Source organism: Mauremys reevesii, linkage group 13 (genome assembly GCF_016161935.1).
Source record: "Mauremys reevesii isolate NIE-2019 linkage group 13, ASM1616193v1, whole genome shotgun sequence".
Classification (NCBI taxonomy): domain Eukaryota; kingdom Metazoa; phylum Chordata; order Testudines; family Geoemydidae; genus Mauremys; species Mauremys reevesii.
In genome coordinates, this window is record NC_052635.1 from 31,978,441 (window position 1) to 31,990,634 (window position 12,194).

Consider the following 12,194-nt stretch of genomic DNA (forward strand, 5'->3'; position numbering starts at 1 on the left):
ATACTCTCCCCACGTGTCACGTCTGCTCCCCTCCCATGTGTGCTGGAATCTGGGGAGGATCTTATCCCTCGGGGGTATCTCAGCCCTCTTCCCTGTCCCCTTATGTATACTTCAGATTTGGGGAGTGACTTTCCCTCTAGAGCAGCAGTTCTCAAAGTATGGGGCAGGCCTCCTAAGGAAGGCACAGGAATGTGTCAATGGAGGTGTGAGCTGTGTGCCTTTTTATTTTCTTAAAGAACTCTGGCTATAAGCCCTGGGTGGACTCTCAAAACTGTTTACAAACAAGTTAACTAACTTAATTGGCAATCAATTAAGTTGAAAAAAGTTCTAGACAAAACTGCACTTCTTCATGATTTATAACTGCACTAGTTATTTCTTCTTCAGCCCCTTTTCAAACTAGTTAGTTAACATGATACAATCTTTTACAAAGTTTGAAGCAAAATCTGACAAATCTGAGTTGCACAATTAGAAGGAAAGTATCTTATGGCTAATTTTAGCTGCACCATAGTACATGCTGCTAAATAGAACTACTTGTAGTACAACACACACTTGACACAAGTACAACTTTTCAAGAGTGTTGAAGACGTCTTTTCAAACCACTGAACTCTGAATGCTGCTATGGGTACGTCTGTACTGCAACAAAAATAATAATAATAAAAAAAGCAGTGAATCTCAGTCTGGGTCAACTGACTTGGGCTCCCACTACAGGGCTAAAAATAGCAGTGTAGACATTCCTGCATGGGATGCAACCCAGGGTCTGAAACCTGGCGAGAAGGGAGGTCTCAGAGCCTGGGATCCAGCCCAAACAGGAACATCTAGATGTTTTTAGCCCTGTAGAGCGAACCCAAGTCAGTTGATGCAGGTTCTGAGACTCATTGCCATGGTCTTTTTTTTGTAGTGTAGACATACCCTTTACTAGTGATCTCCACTGAAGCCAGTCACCAGTACAGTTGAGCTATCGTATATATTTTTAAAAAGTAACCTTTTCCTTTGTAAAAATAAATCCGGATGCCCTTTTTCTGCAAATCAAAATTGCTTAGACTCCCAGATTTCCCCCGCTTCCCCAAATACTTAAAACACTGCATATGTAGTAGCATGCATACAAGTGTCTCCCATTTAAAACACAAAAGTGAAACCAGCGTAAGTTTTTTAAACTGCCACACTTCATGTACAATTTAAATCAGAGCACATTTAATATTCAGAAAAACAGAATAAAATATACAGTTAAAATGCTGGGGAATTCTCAGCATGAGTTTGTTATCCACAAGTGGCAAAGCCAAAAGTGAATAAGAAAGGACTGTGTGTTGCTCTTGTTCGATGGCTATAACCACACAGGTCCTGTGGATTATGGCTGACTAGCAATCCTTTTAAGCATTCTGCAGGTGCTCAGTGCAATTTCTTGTGTCTATGCATGGGTATGTGTCTAATGCTTTTTGAAATACCATTTTCAGCTATCAGCCAGCGGGGGTGCTCTGGAGCTCTGAGCCACTGCAGGTGGCGTGTGCTGGCCCCTTCCCCCCCACCCCCCCAGTGGGGCTCAGGCTCTCATCCTCCCTCCCCTGCTCAGGCTTCAGTCCTCCCCCTGGTCAGCCCCATTTTGTTACAGGTATTTTTAGTAAAAGTCAGGGACAGGTCACCGGTTTCTGTGAATTTTTCTTTAGTGCCCATGACCTGTCCCTGACTTTTACTAAAAATAACCAAGACAGAATCTTAACCTTATCTATAATATATAGCTTAATAACACACAACAAAGCTCAACTGTCTTACTAACTTTTATTTTAAAATCTCCTTTCATATTAAAGGAGATAAATATCGGCAAATACAAGACAGGAGGGAAAAGTGGCGAGACTGGTTTTTAGTAGTTTGGAAGAGATCCATAATACAAATTGACTTCAATATGCATTCAAGAGTTTAATGCTAGAGTTCTTCGAGGGTGTGTGGAGACCATCCAAAATGCAAGTTGTTGCTAGTTTTTTAGGGTTGGGGGGTTCTCCTTCAGCTCATGCAATCTACCTATGTCTAGAAGCTTTTGACTAGTAGGTATCTGGCAAACTTCATAATTTCTGGAGTGCTCAGATGATGAGCACTGTGTAATACCAAAACAGAGTACACGTCAAAGGAGAACTGTCCTGGGCCATAGAGAGTGCAAGACACACAACAAGATATTTTTCTCAATTTATCATACTAGACTGCTATGATTCAAAAAATTAGAAGAGTCCTTTTCCTCAGTTCCATGGGCACTGCTTATTTTCTGTACTGATTTTTTTTTGTCTTCCAAAATCTTCGGATAATTTAAATGTTAATGTTTGATTTAGCATACAGTATTCAAATTCAGAATGTTAATCTGACCAGTTATTCAAGTGTTGCCAGAATATAAAACAAAAATGTCTACCTATAAGTGATCTAATCGATCGAACATCTATTCATGGGTCTTAGGCTATGTCTACACTAGCACTTTTGTTGGTATAACTTATGAAAAAAACACCCCTCTGAGTGACATTAGTTACACTGACAGATGCACTGGTGTGGACAGCTCTCCCAACAATATAGCTACTGCTGCTCGTTGAGGGTGGTTTAATTATGCTGACTCTCCCATCGGCATAGAACGGCTACACAAGCAATTTTACAGTGGCACAGCTGTATCGGTACAGCTGTGCTGCTTTAAGCTTGCTACTGAAGGCATGGCCTAAGCCTCAATACATGAGTCTCTAGTGCTATGTTTGGTCTTGTCTCACCACAGCTCACAGTGAGGTGATTTGTATAGTAGTAAAACAAGTGAGCCAGTTCATAAAGGCCTTGTCTACACTACCAAGTTTTGTTGCCAAAAACTGCTTTTTGTCTACCAAACAGTGCCTGTGTACACACTGTGGTGATTGTCAGGAAAAATGCCCAGTTTTGGCAACTAAATACATCCACCACGAGAGAGACTTACATCTTTTTCCTCTGCATTTTTTGGACAAAGTGCCAATATAGACATCATGCTTGATTTTGTCGCTTTAAATGGCCTCCAGGAGGTGTCCCACAATGCCTATCCTGACCGCTCTGGTCAGCAGTTTGAACTCCACTGCCTTGCAGCCAGGTAAACCGCCCTTCCCTTGTAGAAGCCCCGGGAATTTTTGAAATTCCATTTCCTGCTGGCTCGGTATGGAGAGGTCGCCTCGCATCTTCCCAGGTGACAATGGCAGCTTATCGCACCAAATGCTCTCCTGCGTGGACCACTGTGGAGCTGTTGGATCTGATCAGTGTATGGGGAGAGGCCATGCAGTCCCAGCTGTGCTTGAGCTATAGGAATTGGGATACCTATAGGCATATTTCTCGAGGTTTGTGCAAAAAGGGCTATCATCAGGACACACTGCAGTGCAGAGCAAAGATAAAAGAGCTGAGGACCATAAGGCAAGGGAGGCAACTGTCGCTCCAGTGCTTCACCTAAGACTTGCTGGTTCTATAAGGAGCTGGGCGCTATCATCGGTGGCGACCCCACTGCCAAGAGCCCCATGGATACTTCGGAGGGAACAGAGGTGGCAGAAAGAAGACCTAATCTGGAGGACAAAAGATATTGATGAAGAGGTGGAGTTAGACAAGGATGTGCAGCTCACGGTGAGGTCACCCACTGGGGAAGGCAGGTGCCAGAACTGTTCTCTACTCCCGAGGTGTCTAGCTAGTCTCAGCAGTCGTTCTCCAGGGAGAAAGAAGCAGGAGATGAGATGCCTGGTAAGTGGCTGTGGCTTGTGTAGTGTGGAGGTGGGTTTGGGGTATAGAAATGTGGGAGGCTGGCTGTATTTCTGTGAGGTGGACACCTCCCGGTGTAGCTAATTGGTACAGTGGAACAGGGTGTTGATGCATGCCGAAATCTCCCGGGAATCCTCCCGGAGAGATCTCCAGGAAAGTTTCCTGGAAGTACTCGGTAATCCTCTGCCAAAGGTTCCATGGCAGAGCAGCTTTGTTCCTTGCCCCATTGTAGGAAACTTGCCCATGCCATTCGGCAATCACGTGTGCAGGGACCAAAGCGGCACATAGGTGAGCCTGCATAGGGAGCAGGGTGGAAGCCAGAAGCATGGAGTAGATGTACCCTTGTTTCCCTGCTTACCCTTAGCAGTGAGATGTCTGCTAGAATGACTCCCACCTATGGAAAAGTGTGGGAGAATTCTAGATTTTTTTCCTCACAGAATGTTGCACCACGAGCCTTGCGGGACAGTGTGCGCTCACTTCCTCATGTGGCGCAGCCCCCCCGCACCCTCCCGCTAACTCTCACTATGCTTTGGCAGAGATGTGTGTCTGGCTAGGGTTAGCAAAAAAGTGATTGCAATGTTGCAAAAGATGAATTTAACTGAAATGTTACTATGCTGTGTGTGAATTTAACTTAAAGCATGCAGCTAGGACCATGGGAATATTATCCTCATTAAGGCCTAGCCTACCATAAAGGCATCACCAGCGCACCTTTAATCTGCCAAAGGCACATTCAGCTGTCATCTGGCACCTACTCAGCCTATTGTTGAACCGCTCCTTACTGCTGTCCAGGTGTCCTGTGTAAGATTTCATGAGCCATGGCTGTAAGGGGTACACCAGGTCTCCCAGAATCACAATGGGCATTTCAACATCCCCCACTGTAATCATCTGGTTTGGAAAGAAAGTCCCCACTTGTAGCTTTCTATACAGGCTAGTGTTCCTGAACATGCGTGCGTCATGCACCTTCCCAGATCATCCTGTGTTGATGTCAGTGAAATGCCCTCTGTGATCCACAAGCACCTGCAACACCATGGAGAAGTACCCCTTCCTATCAATGTACTCTGTCGCGAGGTTGTCTGGTGCCAAAATTGGAATGTGTTTCATCTATCACCCCTCCACAGTTAGGGAACCCTATATCTGCAAAACAGTCTATTTCACTCACATTTCCCGGAGTCATGGTCCTTCGTACCACGATGTGATTAATTGCCCACTTGCATTAATGCAGCCCCAATGGTCATCTTCTCCACTCCAAATTGATTTGTGACTGACCAGTAGCAGTCTGGAGTCTCCAGCTTCCACACAGTGATTGCCACGTGCTTCTCTACTGAGAGGGCAGCTCTCATTCTGGTGTCCTTGTGTTGCAGGTCTGGGGCAAGCTCCATACAGTTACTGAAAGGTGGCTTTCTACATCCAAAAGTTCTGTAGCCACTGCTCTTCATTCCATACCTGCATGATGATGCGATTCCACCATTCAGTGCTTGTTTCACAAGCCCAAAAGCAACGGTCTACCCTGTGCAGCTGCCCTGTTAATGCCAAAAGCAATCTAAGATTGCTTCTATCCATGTCACGCAAAATGTCGGGCGCCTGCGAGTCTTCTTCAGTTAGGAACGTGACGATTAATTGCACTGCCATCCGTGATGTCTTCATGACAGTTAACAGAGTATGGGAGAGCAGTGCTGGATCCATCTCTTCCCACAAAGATGCCAGGATGCACAGCAGAGAATGGCTGTTGCAAACATTCCATGAAAGAAAGCCAGAAGCCCTTGGACTGCTGGGACACAAAGCAATGCATCACGGGACATTTAGCCAGGTCCCAAGACGTGGGACGGCGGAGTGGATTGCAGCGCAACACCTAGCAACAGAAGGTGTCGAGCTGGACTGTGGGATAGGTACCTACAGTGAAATGCTCACACTGTCGATGATGGTGCCCCCACTGTGGACACAATCTGCTGACAGAGGGAGCAAGTGTGAACATAAGATTCCGATTTTTATGTCTATTTTTGGGTGTCGCCTTTACTTTTGCCGACAAAAATTGGTAGTGTAGACATGTCCAGAGAGGAAGGGGAGGTTGTGAAACAAAATGAGAAAATGCCAAGGATAAAAGGACAAGGAAAATTTCATTCTTCCAGCAGATACAGAATGATCCAGTGTGTTTTGGAAAATATTCAGCAAACAGCCCATCATGGAGTAATTTGTGATTTGGGTGAAGTGTTTGAGCATAAAAGGGATATTTAAAAAAATGCTTTGACTCAGTAGTTTCTCAGTAATTTAGCACTGAAATGGTTACAACTATGCTTTGAAATTTAAAACCACAGTGAGGCAAATTGTGTGTAGTGGGGAAGAGGGGTAGATAGTTCACACCTTTTCTGCTGCTATTGTTTGGCTGGAGACATTTTTCTGCTTGGCTGGTTTAACAGGCAAACAGTATGCTTAATCACATTATGACAGCTACTTGGAGTGGAAAAATTAGAAACTATTTCCTAGAAAATACCAAAAATTGCAGCAAGACTTGAGACTGTTGGCTCCATAACTTTTAATTCGGGAGTTTTAGCGTGCCTGATAAGTAGTTTAATAAATAAATGTCTCTGTCTTAATAAATTTCCCGTTCTCTTCTCCCTTCTGCATTCACCCACAGCAATATTTGCATACCCTATTATTTATAGCCTGTGCCTTTGCAAGGAAGTTTTAAAAAAAAAAACAAAAACACCCCGCTGTCTGGAGCCCTAGAGTAAAAGGCTCCAGGACTTCTACCATTTTTATCACAGTATTACTTAAATCAGTCTTAACTGACAATGCAACAAAAAGACTAGAAGCTGCTGCAGCTATGTCTGTGCTAGATCTCCCACCAGTGCAGCTGAACCAGTGGTAGTATTAGTGGAAATATTTTTTTTAATTTGTTTTTATCTTTTTGCTAAAAACTCCCTTGTGTTGATGGGGCCAGACAATGTAAGATCCTTAGGGCAGGAATCCTGTCATACTATTCTCCTTGTAAAGCACCATATTGGCATATGTTTGTTTAATCAGCTGAATACAATACACTAATGACAAATTAGAAAAAGTCACTCAAGGAATTGTAATCCACACTGATGTAGTTTAACTGTTGTGGTATGGAGAAACATTTATGAATGACATGAGTGCACAGTCAGTATTGTATGTGTTCAGCAAATTGCCATGTGATTCTAATATGTTAAATTGATGATTAGCATGACTAGGAAACACCAAAATCTAATATATATAAACACGTTTTAGATATGAACATGTGAAGAGATAGTATGATAAGCTTCAGTTTTGAAGTGGAAACTCTGGCTTGATATAACAGATCTAACAAGTAGACAGTATTTGTTTAAATTCATGATGACTAATTCTCATGAACATTTATTTTAACATATGTTTCATTTGCTAACGGTCTGTTCCGTCGCCTGAAGGTTTTGTTTAATCTAAAATGCAGTTAAGCTGACCCATTTGTATGGTATTAAAGATGCAGTGAATAAAAAGTAATCAACAGAACAACACTTCTTCAGCAGAGTTTATAAAAATGCATAAAATTGCTTCCTAATGTTGTCAAATTATGTAACTATTTAGCCATTTATCTACAAATAAGGAAACAACTAGGTCTGGAACAAAACATTACAAATATTTCTGGCATTTGGTAGAGGAAGGATGTGACCCATTCTTCTGCATTCAGCAGCCATTGACCTCTTGTACTTACTTCCAGTATGACCCCAAATCCTCTTAAAATGGCATGAAATTTCTGTACTAATAATCATGGATAGTGTAATTTTTTAAAGGTTTTGAAGACAGACACCAGTGTTTGAGTAGTGCCGTTGTTATCTTTATCACCAATTTTTGTCCATGGTTTTCTTCCCCCCCCCCCCCCCCCCGGTTGTTTAAGCAGCTTTTATCATACTATGTCCATTGTAGGATTCTTAATATTAAGATTCTGGTCTCAGATTTTTGTTATATTAAAGTGCCCAATAAATTTTACAGTCTTGTTATATTTTTTCAAACAGACCATTGAACATAGAAAAGCTAGAAGTAAAAATACATTAAAAAATTTACTGAATCTAGCTCAGGGCTACAAAAACTATCATGTCCCGATCACAGTAGTTAGGTCAACCAACACCCCCCACTGCCCTGGCAGCTAGGTCGATGGAAGATTTCTTCCATCATCCTAGTTCAGTGGTTTTCAAACTTTTGTATTGGTGACCCCCTTTACACAGCAAGCCTCTGAATGCGACCCCTCCTATAAACTAATTAAAAAAAAGTAAGACTATTATAAATGCTGGAGGCGAAGTGACAGCTGACAGCTCACCCCCCTGCCACGTAAATACCTTGTGACCCCCTGGGAGGTCGCGACCCCCAGTTTGAGAACCCCTGTCCTAGTTACTCAGACAGGTGGCTTAACTACATCAACCAAAAAACCGCTTCCATTCATGTAGGAGGTGTCTACGCTACAGTGGCATGGCTGCCAGAAAGTAGCTGTGCCTCTGTAGTGTAGATGTGGCCTAAAATGAGTCTCAGGGGAAATGAAATAGACAGCTAGGAATAGAAACGCCCAAACAAATACTCCCAGAAGATACTGTGTTCCTCCTTCCACATGTATTGCCTTTCTTTTCATATATACCTAGATGCCACTTTCTGGGGGGAAAAAAGAATTAAACCAAGATTTTAGGCATAACTGCTTGTGGGGAAGAATATGTATATCCCTTTTAGTAATTTATAAACCTATAGTTAACCGACATCCTGGCCTGTTTTATGCAAGTTACAGCCAGTAATGACTACCCTTTCTTCAGAGTCTTTAATGTACAATCAAATTCCATTAGATTAATAAAGTATCACATCCTAGTTACTGTTAACACAATCAGCTTAAAAAAGATATGTCAAATTGGCATTACTTCCTGTCATTTTATAATGTAATTTAAAATTCACTGATGTAATTAATGCAACTTTTTTGTCATTGGAATGTAGTCCATAAAATTCCTCTAATAGCATTGTACTTGCTCCTGCAAACAAGATGCTGCATATAAGTGAGCTGTTCTGTATACAGAGACTCTTAATTAATCCCCAAGGTCTGAGAAATCTGTAATAGAACACTATGCAAAACAAAATTGTATCTATTTTAAGGCTTTTGTGTTCTTACTTCATACATTTTAGCAGACAATGTACTTGGTAAATAATTATCATTCTGTAGTAGGTGAATTTTTAAACCAGAAATAGTTCTTTATCTCAAGAAATTATTTAAAATATTCTGTTAATGTACAGTGGAGAGAGAAACTAGTCCTGTCTTTACTTGATTGTGATGATCCAATCTGGCCTTCTTTTCGGGGAGCAGCAGTGTAGCTGAAGATAATCTAATAGCTTTTGTGCTGTTTTACTGTTGAAAATGTAATTATTTATGGCAAAAAAAAAAGGTTTTGGTCACAGATTTCCCACAAAAAATATAATTGGGAAAAGTAAAGATTAGTGTTCATTTGTAAGAATTCATGGATTGTCCGGAATGTAATTTATTCATATTCTCTAAAACTATACTGAGAATATGCAAATAGTGATTTTCAAAGTCTGAACGTGCGAAATGTTTAATGGTTACAGAAGGCAACTCTCTGACCCAAGCACTAAACTTTTGCCAATGCTTTAAAAATATTTCCCCCCAATTTCATTTTTTGAAACAGCTAAACAGTTTCACTGATTCTTAAAAAACAAAAAAACAAAAAACCGAACTTTTACAGCAGAGGCAGAAAGAAAGCATGGAAAATTTCAGTGCAAATGATTAAAATTTGTCAAAGTTATTAAGAAACTGAAAACGGGGGCTTATAGTGGAAACTTTTAGGCAACCTTAATTATAGGCATCATTTCCAGCTGTTCCTATGACTATATAATATATTAACTACAAAAATATATTAAACATATTTAGGTGCAAAACTTAGGAAATGCCAGAATTAACATTGCTACTGCAACCATAATTCAGCTATCTTGTCTTTGTGCATTATGATACAACCTTAAATGTCATGATCATAACTGTTTTCTCCGCGGCATCCCCACTTCATTTAATGCACGAGATGAACAGTTTTCTCTGAATAGGGAGGTGTTCAATATTTCTTTTTATCTTCATAATTCATTGTGTTGATCCTGATCCTTCTTGCCATATGCCATCCAAACCTTGTGCTGAATATAAATGATTAATTTCCTCATTGACGCTTTTTTTTTCCCTCTCCTCTCTCACTGTAATATCTGACTGATTCACAAATTGTATTGAATTTACCTTTGCAACAAACCTGTCTGTTGAGGTCGTGGTTTCATCGTTCCCATTTTGCAGGCCAAAATTCTCAAAAGTATCTACTAATTTTGGATTCGCAGCTTGAGGCTTGTAGGGCCTGGTTTTTTTTTCCCCAAAGTATTATCATTTTTACATCATTTTGTATGTTCAGACATAGCTCCAATTATAATTGTGAGCACTCCAAGGCTTCTGGAAGTTTGGCCCCAGGTGTTTTAAGTTGGGCACCAGTAAAATGAAGAAAAACACAATTAGTTAGTGGCTACTTGTGAAAATTTAGGTTGAAATGACTTGCCAGATATCCTGTATGAACTGTGGCAGAGGCAGGGATAGAATCCCATTCTCTGGGGCAGCATTCAACTCCCTAAACCTCAAGACTATCCTTTCACTTGATGCATTCACTACATACCTTCCAACTTCTGCAACAATGATGTAAGGTCATACAGACAATTACTTTGTTCATTACACAATCTTGATTAATTCTCAGAGCAGGTCCATTCGGTGCACTACCTAAGGCAGGGATCCTATGGAAAATGTACTATGTGATCATTTATTTAAAGACTCTATCATAATTAAGGCTACAATTTAGTCATGGAGGTTGTGGAAGTCATAGAATCCATGACTTCCAGTGACCTCCATGACTTCAGCCTGTGAGCTGTGAGGTATCCCTGCCACCTCTGGCGGCCCCCGTGGGCAGCAGGAGAACCCCCGCAGCTCCTGGCCCCTGCAGTACCACAGAACTGCCCCGCTGCAGGCCAGGTGTGGGGACCTGTAGATCCCAGTTTTTGTCATGGATATTTTTAGTAAGTCACGGACAGGTCATGGCTTTTGTGAATTTTTCTTTATTGCTCATGACCTGTCTGTGACTTTTACTAAAAGTTTACCTGACAAAATCTTAGCCTTAATCATAATTCATATGTGCAGTGGTGCTGAATTAAGGTTTCACTATCAGCCTTCATTGTGGGATTTCCTGTTCTATGTGTACTTGAGTTTGCAAACATTAACGTTCTTTTAACATAGGATTTTGAATGTAATTTGTTTTTTTCTTTTCTTTAAGCAAATTGAAAAAACAAAGTCTATCATGTGGAATCATATTGACTTCCCACATGAGTCATCAAGGTTGGAACATTTAGTTCCACAGAACAGACCTCTACCGCTTGAGCACATGAAGTGACTGACTGTAGTATGCTGTTATCCTGTCTGTGCACCAGCTACTAGAGAAGGTTGAGAGACATACTTTTGAGAACTTTTGTCTGGTAGCAGAGGAGACAGCAAACTCAGGAATGCTGGGTTCAATTAGGAGTTCTGTAGAGGAGTGTGCTCTAGTCTCCATCCACACCCTATCTCAGTCTCCCTTTGGTACTATCCATGTGCTGCCTCCTGACCCCTTACTCCTCCTCCTCCATGTTGCATGGGTGCTAGTGGTATGTGTGGTTTTTTTGGGTGGGCAGAGCATCAAGAGCCCAGAAGAAAGCCTCTTTATTTTCAGTTACAGTGCCAGGCACCACAGCAGCACCTGGCAGCTGGAAAGAGTGGTTGCAGGGAAGTCGTCCTCTACTGTGTTGTGATGGATCACGTTCAGTCACTCTCTTGAGATGACTCTTGCTCAGTCCAGTCAACATGGAGGTGCTGTGTGGGGACAAAGCATGCTCTGTGCACATAGAATCTTTGGAGAATTTAGCTGCCAACCTTTAACAAAACTCTAAGCATGTGTAAAATGAAATTGTTCAGAGGCTTATACATTGGCCAGATTTGGGCAGATTTTCTCACAGAGACATGGAAAGGTACATCCCTGACATCTGCTAAATATCAAGTCCCTGCTCCAAAGCATGGAGATGTCAGAGCTTCTCAAACAGTATAGGAATTTTTTAAGATAGGGAGAAGAACATTGTTTTGGCCAACTTTGTTTTTAGACATGACTGAACCCTTTTTAGCTGAAAGTTTCCAACAAAAGTCAGCCTGAGGCAGACATCTGGCATGGAAAACTTCAGCCCAACCAGTTGTATGTGGCAAGTCAAGAACAACTGAAAACAGGGTCTTTTAATGTAAAGTGTTAGGCAACCTCAACCTTCGTATCCCGCCTTTAATATGGAACATGTGACTGGGTGCCATAGTACAAAATCTTATTTATAAATATCTGTGAATTTGGGAGATTCGGATTGTCAGCTCCTTGGGATAGGGACTGTTTCTCCTTTTT

General features: G+C 41.5%; 1 protein-coding gene across 10 annotated transcripts in view; it reads left to right on the forward strand.

Annotated features, from left to right (window-relative positions):
• Positions 1-12,194, forward strand: part of NCOA3 (nuclear receptor coactivator 3) — a 162,389-nt gene that overhangs the window by 43,161 nt on the left and 107,034 nt on the right. The gene's annotated exons all lie outside the window — the stretch shown is intronic.